Source organism: Pholcus phalangioides, unplaced genomic scaffold, assembly GCF_987345545.1.
Source record: "Pholcus phalangioides strain wild (caught in Gottingen) unplaced genomic scaffold, Ppha-v1.0 ptg000015l_1, whole genome shotgun sequence".
NCBI classification, from domain to species: domain Eukaryota; kingdom Metazoa; phylum Arthropoda; class Arachnida; order Araneae; family Pholcidae; genus Pholcus; species Pholcus phalangioides.
Window position 1 is genome coordinate 72,241,503 of NW_028301608.1, and position 15,412 is coordinate 72,256,914.

Genomic DNA, 15,412 nt, shown 5'->3' on the forward strand with positions numbered 1-15,412 from the left:
GATGGCACTACTATTCGAACGAATTGGAATATAAATTGAAGTACACTAAATACCTGTCAATCGATATCCTAAATAACCGTCAACGGGTAAGTTGAATCTCGAAACTTTCGTGTAATAGATGGAAACGAGTCTTCCCATCGAGCGCCGAGATTCAATGCTTCAATTTCAAGTTATTTTCGCAAAAATTTCATGATAAAAGATTTCACTTAATTCATTTCACTTAAAAGAAAACGAATCAAATTCTAATATCTATCCTAAATAACCGTCAACGTAATCCGTTGAATCTCGAAAACTTCCTGTAATAGATGAGTTACATTTTCTTCCCATGAGATTCGATACTTTTATTTATTAATTCCGAGCTATAAATATTTCCCGATTGAATTGAATAATGGTCAACAGATGGCGCTATTATTCGAACGAATTTGACGTGTTCGTTAAAGAGATATTATAAAATACCTAAAGTAATGGAATATAAATTGAAGTACACTAAATACCTGTCAATCGATATCCTAAATAACCGTCAACGGGTAAGTTGAATCTCGAAACTTTCGTGTAATAGATGGAAACGATTCTTCCCATCGAGCGCCGAGATTGAATGCTTCAATTTTAAGTTATTTTCGCAAAAATTTCATGATAAAAGATTTCACTTAAAAGAAAACGAATCAAATTCTAATAAAGTAATATATCCTAAATAACGTAATCCGTTGAATCTCGAAAACTTCCTGTAATAGATGAAAATGGAAACGTTTCTTCCCATGAGATTGAATACTTTATTTAATTTCTGATACTTTTATTTATTAATTCCGAGCTATAAATATTTCTCGATTGGATTACACTAAATAATTGTCAATCGATAACTGACCTCAGACAAGGCTGCCAACAGATGGCGCTGTTATTTCGATCGAATTTAACGTGTTCGTTAAAGAGATATTATAAAATAGCTGAAGCAATGGAGTATAAATGGAAGTACACGAAATAACCGTCAACGGGTAAGTTGAATCTCGAAACTTTTCTGTAATAGATTCTTCCCATCGAGCGCCGAGATTCAATGCTTAAATTTTAAGTTGTAAATATTTCTCAATTGAAGCTCTAAATACCTGTGAATCGATAACTGAGATCATACAAATCTGCCAACAGATGGCGCTGTTATCCACACCAGTTTAACATGGTCGTTTCAGAGCGATTTTAAGTTATTCTCGCAAAAATTTCATCATAAAAGATTTCACTTAATTCATTCCACTTCCGAGCTATAAATATTTCTCGATTGAATTACACTAAATTCAATCGATAACTGACCTCAGAAAAGGCTGCCACGAGATGGCGCTGTTATTCGATGGAATTTAACATGTTCGTTAAAGAGCTAAAATAATGGAATATACATTTAAGTACACTAAATACCGTCAACGGGTAAGTTGAATCTCGAAACTTTCGTGTAATAGATGGAAATGAGTCTTCCCATCGAGCGCCGAGATTCAATGCTTCAATTTCAAGTTATTTTCGCAAAAATTTCACTTAATTCATTTCACTTAAAAGAAAACGAATCAAATTCTAATATCTATCCTAAATAACCGTCAACGTAATCCGTTGAATCTCGAAAACTTCCTGTAATAGATGAGTTACATTTTCTTCCCATGAGATTCGATACTTTTATTTATTAATTCCGAGCTATAAATATTTCCCGATTGAATTGAATAATTGTCAATCGATAACTGACCTCAAGGCTGCCAACAGATGGCGCTATTATTCGAACGAATTTGACGTTTTCGTTAAAGAGATATTATAAAATACCTAAAGTAATGGAATATAAATTGAAGTACACTAAATACCTGTCAATCGATATCCTAAATAACCGTCAACGGGTAAGTTGAATCTCGAAACTTTCGTGTAATAGATGGAAACGAGTCTTCCCATCGAGCGCCGAGATTGAATGCTTCAATTTTAAGTTATTTTCGCAAAAATTTCATGATAAAAGATTTCACTTAAAAGAAAACGAATCAAATTCTAATAAAGTAATATATCCTAAATAACGTAATCCGTTGAATCTCGAAAACTTCCTGTAATAGATGAAAATGGAAACGTTTCTTCCCATGAGATTGAATACTTTATTTAATTTCTGATACTTTTATTTATTAATTCCGAGCTATAAATATTTCTCGATTGGATTACACTAAATAATTGTCAATCGATAACTGACCTCAGACAAGGCTGCCAACAGATGGCGCTGTTATTTCGATCGAATTTAACGTGTTCGTTAAAGAGATATTATAAAATAGCTGAAGCAATGGAGTATAAATTGAAGTACACGAAATAACCGTCAACGGGTAAGTTGAATATCGAAACTTTTCTGTAATAGATTCTTCCCATCGAGCGCCGAGATTCAATGCTTCAATTTTAAGTTGTAAATATTTCTCAATTGAAGCTCTAAATACCTGTGAATCGATAACTGAGATCATACAAATCTGCCAACAGATGGCGCTGTTATCCAGACCAGTTTAACATGGTCGTTTCAGAGCGATTTTAAGTTATTCTCGCAAAAATTTCATCATAAAAGATTTCACTTAATTCATTCAACTTCCGAGCTATAAATATTTCTCGATTGAATTACACTAAATTCAATCGATAACTGACCTCAGAAAAGGCTGCCACGAGATGGCGCTGTTATTCGATGGAATTTAACATGTTCGTTAAAGAGCTAAAATAATGGAATATACATTTAAGTACACTAAATACCGTCAACGGGTAAGTTGAATCTCGAAACTTTCGTGTAATAGATGGAAATGAGTCTTCCCATCGAGCGCCGAGATTCAATGCTTCAATTTCAAGTTATTTTCGCAAAAATTTCACTTAATTCATTTCACTTAAAAGAAAACGAATCAAATTCTAATATCTATCCTAAATAAACGTCAACGTAATCCGTTGAATCTCGAAAACTTCCTGTAATAGATGAGTTACATTTTCTTCCCATGAGATTCGATACTTTTATTTATTAATTCCGAGCTATAAATATTTCCCGATTGAATTGAATAATTGTCAATCGATAACTGGGGATCTTTTTCAACTTGGATAATACAAGAATCGTCGGCAAATAGTGCGGTCATTCCCCTTTGGGCTCTGGGGAAGTCGTTCATATGAAAGTTATGCAATTGCGGCCCAAGAACACTTCCTTGAGCTATAGAAGCTCGTATTTGCCTAATTTCGGATTGTGAATCGTTGATCTGGACTCGAAAAGTTCGACCTTCCAGATAACTTTTCACGAATTTAATTATGCTGTACGGCATATCCATACAAATCAGCTTATGCAAAAGTCCATGATGCCAAATTTTGTCGAAACTTTTTTGGATATCAAGAAAGACTATTGCAGCAGTATCCTTATTAATTAGGGCTTCTTGCAAATATTCCGTTACCCGGAGTAGTTGAGTGCAAGTAGAATGGCCTCTGCGGAAGCCGTGTTGTTCTGGACGGATTATCTCGTTGTCTTCTGAGAATTTGGCAATTCTTATGGCAATGATACGCTCAAATAGCTTGCCAAGAGAGCTAAGGAGTGAGATCGGGCGCCAATTTGTCGCCAACTGAAGGTCTTGGCCTGGTTTCGGGATTACCTTCACCACTGCCTTTTTCCAATAAAGCGGAAAGTATTGGAGCTCTAAAAGTTTGTTGAAGATGTTAGTCAGATGTTCGATCACATTGTCCGGAAGGGATTTAATAGCAAGGTTATTGATGTTATCATAGCCAGGGGCTTTCTTTTTGTGAAGGTGCACAATAATGTTTTTAACTTCATTAATATCAGTTGGATAGAGAGAAGAAGGTTGCTCGCAATGAGTAGTAGAGAAGTAGTTAATTACATTGTTATTAACTCTATCAATATGATGTGCCGGCGTGTTATTGTTAGGTGAGAATTGTTCTTCATACACACTGGCAAAGACCTCAGCTTTTTCGGGATCGGTATAAACCAAGCCATTGGGGCCCTGTATTGATGTCATGGCTCGGGCTCTGGGCTTGCACGTTTTATATACCCTATAGAAGGAGCCATCTTGACAGGATGCTTCGGCCAAATAATTGACGTACCGGTCATTGACAAAGTCCCGAATTTCTTTTTTTGTTGTGCGGACCAGATTTATGTATTCCGTGCGGAAGTGGGGGTTGAGTGTACGCTGCCACTTTCGCCTAAGTCTATTTTTTTGGCGGATTTTTCCTCTAAGCCAGCTCGGGAGAGCCAATGGGTTTTTCTTGGGGAGCTCCCGTGAGGAGCTAATAGCCGCTTCATTGAGAGTTTTAGTGAAAGAGTCAATTATGGCTTCAAGGTCTTGTGATGAGCATGGCACATTAGTTGGCATTTCCTTCTGGGCCAGCTTAAGCTTAAAGTTAAGCCCAATTGGTGATTTTAGTGGGAATTTTGCACAATGGCAGAGTGAAATCCATTTCCAAGAAGATAGGATTATGATCAGATGATAGAATTGATTCTGTGTCAATAGACATTGGGAAAGTGATGTTTTTCGCCAGTGCAAAGTCTATGACATCAGGACGTCCTCGTTGTGTGTCGGGAAAATGAGTGGGTGTTTGGGTGGCGAAAGGCACTAAATTATTGCGATGGCAATATGCCTCTAATCTCCGCCCCTCTCTATTATATTTGTTGCTGTTCCAGAGTCGGGACTTACAGTTGTAGTCACCGACCAAAATAGTGGGTTGACGCCCCTGGAATATTGCATCCAGTAGGGGGAGGTCAATAGGATTGTTGGGCGGTTTGTAGATAACGCCCACTCTGATTTTGCTGTTATTATTCTTGTAAATATCCACAGCTATTGCTTCACAATCACGGGAATCTGGTAGAGTGACAATGTTGTACGATAGATGGCGCTTCACATATATCGCTACTCCGCCGCCATAATCATAGAGCCTATCCTTTCGTATTAAATCAAAGTTGGCGACTTTGGCGGTATGATGGGCTTTCAACCATGTCTCCTGAATGCAAGCCAGATCTGGGACTTCGTCCTGAATTACCTGCCTGAATTCATGGAGGTTGTTTACGAGGCTTCGGGCATTCCACCCAAAGATTTTTAAATTTTTGACTTGCCTTGGAGGTGTACTAGACATCAAAGAGGCAAAGGATTTTTGCGGCTGCTTGTTTTAGGCCATCGATGATGGCGACCATTTTCTCCTCGTTGTTGGGAGCTATCATGATTTTCATGAAAGTGCCTGTTGCAATATTAATTAACTCTTGAATGGGGAGCTTTGCAAGGATATCAGAAAAATTTAAATTCGGAAAGCCCTGGAACGGGGTATTAACTGATTGGCTGGAGGCTGGAGGGAGTGTGTTCTTGGCAGGGACTTTTGTCTGCATCACCATCTCCCCTGTTGCCTTATAGGATGATTTGCTTGTTGCTTCCATGATGTCACCAAGGGGACTCGGAAGAGAGTCATGAGTGACGTTATCTTCACATACGTTCTCGGCTGCTCCTTCTTCTCCGGAAGAAGAGGTTGCTTCAGAGGACAATGGAGGGATTAACATCCCCCTCTTATCAGTAGTGATGCTCCCCGGCTCATTCTCTCCTGGTGGTTTGGTGGGATTTTTTTTCCACGCGCTTGGGCCAGCTTCTGCTTGTCTTGTGACTTTTTGCGACGAGGTGTTTGGGGCTCCGGGAGCCCTGGACCCTTGTGTGAACTTGGCTTTATTTGGCGGGTATTTCGAGCAACCACGATATGAGGCTACGTGACCCTCCCGCTGGCAATTAACACATTCTGGAGTGTCTACGCCCTTGACTTTACTACACATTGAAGTGTGATGTGGCGAGAGGCACTTGACGCATTTGGCATCATTAAAACAGTTCTTGGCGACATGTCGCCAAGCTTGGCAATTATAGCATTGTGCCACGCCCCTTTTTCGGCGATAAGATTCTATTCGGACTTTGAGGTAATTAAGAGAATCCAGATGGAAAATTTCCTTGCTCTTACTTGACCTGGGCAGCTCAACAAGCCAAATAGGTATCTTCACAATTGTTTTGTTAGGGTATTTTCCCCTGTAACTTTTCAGTTGAGATACCTCCAGGACTGTGTACCCGAGTTCAGTGAGGGCCTCTTCCACTAACTCGCAGGGGGTATTGAGTTCCAAGTCTTTGATGACAACCTTTATTGTCTTATCCGACTTGAGCGTGTAAGTGCTATATTTAATTTCTTCCTTTTCGAAAAATCTCGTTACCTTTCGATGGTCTGTTTCAGTGGCAAGGGTGAGCATGATATTTTTGCCCACGGTCTTGGCCTCGAATGGGCCCTCGCAAAAATCCTTAAGCTTAGTGGCTATTTCGCCAAAAGTGCTGTATTTGTCATACTTGGTGATAGTCATTGGTGGTACTTTTATTTTTTTCCCATTCTTCCCCACTGTAAACCAATTATTCGGGTTACTTGGGTCAGGGTCAGCTAGTTCGCCGTCTTCCCCAGGGGGGTCACCTTGTTCTTTGCTAGTAGAGAGGGTGGAAGCTATTTTCTCGGAAGTATTTTTCGGAACGGGGTCCTTATCTACAACAGGGAGTGGATCCTGCTGTACGGTATTGTCTGGAGGAGGGGGCTGAACGATTTCTCCTTCTTCTATTTCGTCGTCCTCATCATCAGCCTTACCCATCTCTATTCTTATCTTATCATGGGCGAGGGCCCTACTTCCCTCTCTGACCTTGGCCTTTTTTCCCTTATCAGCTTTTTTTTTAATCTCCATTTTTGTACGGGAGTCCTTCTTAAAGAGACGACACACCTCAAATTTTAATTCGAGCATAGCGATGAAGGCCCCTACTAGCTCGCGCTTGTAGCGGAATTTTTTTTTTCTCTTGCTCACAGCTGATAATCTTATTATACAGTCCCAGAGCGGTTCTGTAATGCAGATCCACACTGCATGGGACTGTATCCTCCTTCACCAGCTCGGCTGTAATAGAAGCATCGGGATGTAAGAAGTCTATTAAGTGAATGCATTTAAGAGCATATCTCTCGATCTGCTCATCCGTAAGCTCGGACAGCGTCTTTTTTTCGAGATGGAACTCGAGCCTCACCCATTCAGAGTAGTAAGGGGGCGAGGTATATTTACTGTGCACGAAGCACTTAGGGAGTTTTTTGGGTTTAACCATGGCAAAAGTATTATCGCGTACATAAAATACAAAAGGCTTCGCAATAAGGAAGAGGTTATAAAAGTAGGACTTACCCCTATAACAGTAATTTTCACGTTCCGATTTTTTTTTTTTTTTGCGATTTATCAGGAACTGTAGAAACACCTGAGTTCGTGGAGTTTACACAATTATCCAGTGGGGTTGAATAACACACTGTTCAATGTCAGACTTCCGCTGGATTACGAGTTACTTTTCGTAACGGGAACCATCGAGTCCTTAATCAGGAACTATGGCTGTTCTCGAATTCGCAGTTTATCGCAATTTGTCAACAGCTGGCTGAAGAAGACAATGCCACGCACTCGGAGAGAGAGACCTCCGCTATAACACGTATTCCTTGTCTTGAAGTGAACTATCGACAATCATCAAGCTTTTATCAGGAACCGCTAAAATTCTTGAGTTCTCTATTTATCAACTGCCGATTGAAGACAATGCCACGCACTTAGCGAGAGAGACCTCCAATAGAGTACACCTTCCTTGTCTTGACGCGAATTATCGCGCTTTTATCAGGAACGGTAGAATTTCATCAATTCGCATAGATCAGCTCCATTTATAAACGGCCCGAAGGAGAGAACAATATTCTCAAAATTCTTTTTTTCCTCTGCATATAAATCCACACACCAAGCGCGGGAGGAAGTTAAAACATACGCCACTCACTGTCACTATTTCAATCTAGATTCAGTATCGGCTTGAGACTATATCTGTATATGGGGGAGCATGAGGACTTCGATCTCAATGCTTCAGCTGAGCTGAGCTGAAAGTTGTAAATATTTCTCAATTGAAGCTCTAAATACCTGTGAATCGATAACTGAGATCATACAAATCTGCCAACAGATGGCGCTGTTATCCAGACCAGTTTAACATGGTCGTTTCAGAGCGATTTTAAGTTATTCTCGCAAAAATTTCATCATAAAAGAATTCACTTAATTCATTCCACTTCCGAGCTATAAATATTTCTCGATTGAATTACACTAAATTCAATCGATAACTGACCTCAGAAAAGGCTGCCACCAGATGGCGCTGTTATTCGATCGAATTTAACATGTTCGTTAAAGAGCTAAAATAGCTAAACTAATGGAATATACACTTAAGTACACTAAATACCGTCAACGGGTAAGTTGAATCTCGAAACTTTCGTGTAATAGATGGATTCAATGCTTCAATTTTAAGTTATTTTCGCAAAAATTTCATGATAAAAGATTTCACTTAATTCATTTCACTTAAAAGAAAACGAATCAAATTGTAATAATATTACTTTATTAGAAGTTGATTCTAATAAAGTAAATATCCTAAATAACCGTCAACGTATTCCGTTGAATCTCCAAAACTTCCTGTAATAGATGAGTATGGAAACGTTTCTTCCCATGAGATTCGATACTTTAATTTTCGATACTTTTATCTATTAATTCCGAGCTATAAATATTTCTCGATTGAATTACACTAAATAATTGTCAATCGATAACTGACCTCAGAAAAGGCTGCCACCAGATGGCGCTGTTATTCGATCGAATTTAACGTGTTCGTTAAAGAGCTAAAATAAATAAAGTAATGGAAATTGAAGTACACTAAATAACCGTCAACGGGTAAGTTGAGTCTCGAAACTTTCGTGTAATAGATGGAAACGAGTCTCCCCATCGAGCGCCGAGATTCAATGCTTCAATTTCAAGTTATTTTCGCAAAAATTTCACTTAATTCATTTCACTTAAAAGAAAACGAATCAAATTCTAATATCTATCCTAAATAACCGTCAACGTAATCCGTTGAATCTCGAAAACTTCCTGTAATAGATGAGTTACTTTTCTTCCCATGAGATTCGATACATTTATTTATTAATTCCGAGCTATAAATATTTCCCGATTGAATTGAATAATTGTCAATCGATAACTGACCTCAAGGCTGCCAACAGATGGCGCTGTTATTCGAACGAATTTGACGTGTTCGTTAAAGAGATATTATCAAATACCTAAAGTAATGGAATATAAATTGAAGTACACTAAATACCTGTCAATCGATATCCTAAATAACCATCAACGGGTAAGTTGAATCTCGAAACTTTCGTGTAATAGATGGAAACGATTCTTCCCATCGAGCGCCGAGATTGAATGCTTCAATTTTAAGTTATTTTCGCAAAAATTTCATGATAAAGGATTTCACTTAAAAGAAAACGAATCAAATTCTAATGAAGTAATATATCCTAAATAACGTAATCCGTTGAATCTCGAAAACTTCCTGTAATAGATGAAAATGGAAACGTTTCTTCCCATGAGATTGAATACTTTATTTAATTTCTGATACTTTTATTTATTAATTCCGAGCTATAAATATTTCTCGATTGGATTACACTAAATAATTGTCAATCGATAACTGACCTCAGACAAGGCTGCCAACAGATGGCGCTGTTATTTCGATCGAATTTAACGTGTTCGTTAAAGAGATATTATAAAAGATATACGGAAGACTGGATGTTGTGAAGATATTTATTATTTCAGATGTTTATTTTTTAAGGAAGGAAAAAACTCATCTCTGCCTCCACCGGGAGTCGAACCCGGGTCCCTCGATTGCCGGACGAGTGCTCTGACCACTAAGCTACAGAGGAGATAGAGATTTTCCTTCGCTAGAGCGTATATATGCCGAACGGAACCGTGCGATGGACGGTGAAACCGATCAGCTAATAGCTCATTGACGACGAGCCACCAGAGGGCTATATATATGACATGAATGTCGCTCTCCACTTGTTAATACAAGATATACGGAAGACTGGATGTTGTGAAGATATTTATTATTTCAGATGTTTATTTTTTAAGGAAGGAAAAAACTCATCTCTGCCTCCACCGGGAGTCGAACCCGGGTCCCTCGATTGCCGGACGAGTGCTCTGACCACTAAGCTACAGAGGAGATAGAGATTTTCCTTCGCTAGAGCGTATATATGCCGAACGGAACCGTGCGATGGACGGTGAAACCGATCAGCTAATAGCTCATTGACGACGAGCCACCAGAGGGCTATATATATGACATGAATGTCGCTCTCCACTTGTTAATACAAGATATACGGAAGATTTTTTTCCTTCCTTAAAAAATAAACATCTGAAATAATAAATATCTTCACAACATCCAGTCTTCCGTATATCTTGTATTAACAAGTGGAGAGCGACATTCATGTCATATATATAGCCCTCTGGTGGCTCGTCGTCAATGAGCTATTAGCTGATCGGTTTCACCGTCCATCGCACGGTTCCGTTCGGCATATATACGCTCTAGCGAAGGAAAATCTCTATCTCCTCTGTAGCTTAGTGGTCAGAGCACTCGTCCGGCAATCGAGGGACCCGGGTTCGACTCCCGGTGGAGGCAGAGATGAGTTTTTTCCTTCCTTAAAAAATAAACATCTGAAATAATAAATATCTTCACAACATCCAGTCTTCCGTATATCTTGTATTAACAAGTGGAGAGCGACATTCATGTCAGATATTATAAAATAGCTGAAGTAATGGAGTATAAATTGAAGTTCACGAAATAACCGTCAACGGGTAAGTTGAATCTCGAAACTTTTCTGTAATAGATTCTTCCCATCGAGCGCCGAGATTCAATGCTTCAATTTTAAGTTGTAAATATTTCTCAATTGAAGCTCTAAATACCTGTGAATCGATAACTGAGATCATACAAATCTGCCAACAGATGGCGCTGTTATCCAGACCAATTTAACATGGTCGTTTCATAGCGATTTTAAGTTATTCTCGCAAAAATTTCATCATAAAAGATTTCACTTAATTCATTCCACTTCCGAGCTATAAATATTTCTCGATTGAATTACACTAAATTCAATCGATAACTGACCTCAGAAAAGGCTGCCAACAGATGGCACTACTATTCGAACGAATTGGAATATAAATTGAAGTACACTAAATACCTGTCAATCGATATCCTAAATAACCGTCAACGGGTAAGTTGAATCTCGAAACTTTCGTGTAATAGATGGAAACGAGTCTTCCCATCGAGCGCCGAGATTCAATGCTTCAATTTCAAGTTATTTTCGCAAAAATTTCATGATAAAAGATTTCACTTAATTCATTTCACTTAAAAGAAAACGAATCAAATTCTAATATCTATCCTAAATAACCGTCAACGTAATCCGTTGAATCTCGAAAACTTCCTGTAATAGATGAGTTACATTTTCTTCCCATGAGATTCGATACTTTTATTTATTAATTCCGAGCTATAAATATTTCCCGATTGAATTGAATAATGGTCAACAGATGGCGCTATTATTCGAACGAATTTGACGTGTTCGTTAAAGAGATATTATAAAATACCTAAAGTAATGGAATATAAATTGAAGTACACTAAATACCTGTCAATCGATATCCTAAATAACCGTCAACGGGTAAGTTGAATCTCGAAACTTTCGTGTAATAGATGGAAACGATTCTTCCCATCGAGCGCCGAGATTGAATGCTTCAATTTTAAGTTATTTTCGCAAAAATTTCATGATAAAAGATTTCACTTAAAAGAAAACGAATCAAATTCTAATAAAGTAATATATCCTAAATAACGTAATCCGTTGAATCTCGAAAACTTCCTGTAATAGATGAAAATGGAAACGTTTCTTCCCATGAGATTGAATACTTTATTTAATTTCTGATACTTTTATTTATTAATTCCGAGCTATAAATATTTCTCGATTGGATTACACTAAATAATTGTCAATCGATAACTGACCTCAGACAAGGCTGCCAACAGATGGCGCTGTTATTTCGATCGAATTTAACGTGTTCGTTAAAGAGATATTATAAAATAGCTGAAGCAATGGAGTATAAATGGAAGTACACGAAATAACCGTCAACGGGTAAGTTGAATCTCGAAACTTTTCTGTAATAGATTCTTCCCATCGAGCGCCGAGATTCAATGCTTAAATTTTAAGTTGTAAATATTTCTCAATTGAAGCTCTAAATACCTGTGAATCGATAACTGAGATCATACAAATCTGCCAACAGATGGCGCTGTTATCCACACCAGTTTAACATGGTCGTTTCAGAGCGATTTTAAGTTATTCTCGCAAAAATTTCATCATAAAAGATTTCACTTAATTCATTCCACTTCCGAGCTATAAATATTTCTCGATTGAATTACACTAAATTCAATCGATAACTGACCTCAGAAAAGGCTGCCACGAGATGGCGCTGTTATTCGATGGAATTTAACATGTTCGTTAAAGAGCTAAAATAATGGAATATACATTTAAGTACACTAAATACCGTCAACGGGTAAGTTGAATCTCGAAACTTTCGTGTAATAGATGGAAATGAGTCTTCCCATCGAGCGCCGAGATTCAATGCTTCAATTTCAAGTTATTTTCGCAAAAATTTCACTTAATTCATTTCACTTAAAAGAAAACGAATCAAATTCTAATATCTATCCTAAATAACCGTCAACGTAATCCGTTGAATCTCGAAAACTTCCTGTAATAGATGAGTTACATTTTCTTCCCATGAGATTCGATACTTTTATTTATTAATTCCGAGCTATAAATATTTCCCGATTGAATTGAATAATTGTCAATCGATAACTGACCTCAAGGCTGCCAACAGATGGCGCTATTATTCGAACGAATTTGACGTTTTCGTTAAAGAGATATTATAAAATACCTAAAGTAATGGAATATAAATTGAAGTACACTAAATACCTGTCAATCGATATCCTAAATAACCGTCAACGGGTAAGTTGAATCTCGAAACTTTCGTGTAATAGATGGAAACGAGTCTTCCCATCGAGCGCCGAGATTGAATGCTTCAATTTTAAGTTATTTTCGCAAAAATTTCATGATAAAAGATTTCACTTAAAAGAAAACGAATCAAATTCTAATAAAGTAATATATCCTAAATAACGTAATCCGTTGAATCTCGAAAACTTCCTGTAATAGATGAAAATGGAAACGTTTCTTCCCATGAGATTGAATACTTTATTTAATTTCTGATACTTTTATTTATTAATTCCGAGCTATAAATATTTCTCGATTGGATTACACTAAATAATTGTCAATCGATAACTGACCTCAGACAAGGCTGCCAACAGATGGCGCTGTTATTTCGATCGAATTTAACGTGTTCGTTAAAGAGATATTATAAAATAGCTGAAGCAATGGAGTATAAATTGAAGTACACGAAATAACCGTCAACGGGTAAGTTGAATATCGAAACTTTTCTGTAATAGATTCTTCCCATCGAGCGCCGAGATTCAATGCTTCAATTTTAAGTTGTAAATATTTCTCAATTGAAGCTCTAAATACCTGTGAATCGATAACTGAGATCATACAAATCTGCCAACAGATGGCGCTGTTATCCAGACCAGTTTAACATGGTCGTTTCAGAGCGATTTTAAGTTATTCTCGCAAAAATTTCATCATAAAAGATTTCACTTAATTCATTCAACTTCCGAGCTATAAATATTTCTCGATTGAATTACACTAAATTCAATCGATAACTGACCTCAGAAAAGGCTGCCACGAGATGGCGCTGTTATTCGATGGAATTTAACATGTTCGTTAAAGAGCTAAAATAATGGAATATACATTTAAGTACACTAAATACCGTCAACGGGTAAGTTGAATCTCGAAACTTTCGTGTAATAGATGGAAATGAGTCTTCCCATCGAGCGCCGAGATTCAATGCTTCAATTTCAAGTTATTTTCGCAAAAATTTCACTTAATTCATTTCACTTAAAAGAAAACGAATCAAATTCTAATATCTATCCTAAATAAACGTCAACGTAATCCGTTGAATCTCGAAAACTTCCTGTAATAGATGAGTTACATTTTCTTCCCATGAGATTCGATACTTTTATTTATTAATTCCGAGCTATAAATATTTCCCGATTGAATTGAATAATTGTCAATCGATAACTGACCTCAAGGCTGCCAACAGATGGCGCTATTATTCGAACGAATTTGACGTGTTCGTTAAAGAGATATTATAAAATACCTAAAGTAATGGAATATAAATTGAAGTACACTAAATACCTGTCAATCGATATCCTAAATAACCGTCAACGGGTAAGTTGAATCTCGAAACTTTTCTGTAATAGATTCTTCCCATCGAGCGCCGAGATTCAATGCTTCAATTTTAAGTTGTAAATATTTCTCAATTGAAGCTCTAAATACCTGTGAATCGATAACTGAGATCATACAAATCTGCCAACAGATGGCGCTGTTATCCAGACCAATTTAACATGGTCGTTTCATAGCGATTTTAAGTTATTCTCGCAAAAATTTCATCATAAAAGATTTCACTTAATTCATTCCACTTCCGAGCTATAAATATTTCTCGATTGAATTACACTAAATTCAATCGATAACTGACCTCAGAAAAGGCTGCCAACAGATGGCACTACTATTCGAACGAATTGGAATATAAATTGAAGTACACTAAATACCTGTCAATCGATATCCTAAATAACCGTCAACGGGTAAGTTGAATCTCGAAACTTTCGTGTAATAGATGGAAACGAGTCTTCCCATCGAGCGCCGAGATTCAATGCTTCAATTTCAAGTTATTTTCGCAAAAATTTCATGATAAAAGATTTCACTTAATTCATTTCACTTAAAAGAAAACGAATCAAATTCTAATATCTATCCTAAATAACCGTCAACGTAATCCGTTGAATCTCGAAAACTTCCTGTAATAGATGAGTTACATTTTCTTCCCATGAGATTCGATACTTTTATTTATTAATTCCGAGCTATAAATATTTCCCGATTGAATTGAATAATGGTCAACAGATGGCGCTATTATTCGAACGAATTTGACGTGTTCGTTAAAGAGATATTATAAAATACCTAAAGTAATGGAATATAAATTGAAGTACACTAAATACCTGTCAATCGATATCCTAAATAACCGTCAACGGGTAAGTTGAATCTCGAAACTTTCGTGTAATAGATGGAAACGATTCTTCCCATCGAGCGCCGAGATTGAATGCTTCAATTTTAAGTTATTTTCGCAAAAATTTCATGATAAAAGATTTCACTTAAAAGAAAACGAATCAAATTCTAATGAAGTAATATATCCTAAATAACGTAATCCGTTGAATCTCGAAAACTTCCTGTAATAGATGAAAATGGAAACGTTTCTTCCCATGAGATTGAATACTTTATTTAATTTCTGATACTTTTATTTATTAATTCCGAGCTATAAATATTTCTCGATTGGATTACACTAAATAATTGTCAATCGATAACTGACCTCAGACAAGGCTGCCAACAGATGGCGCTGTTATTTCGA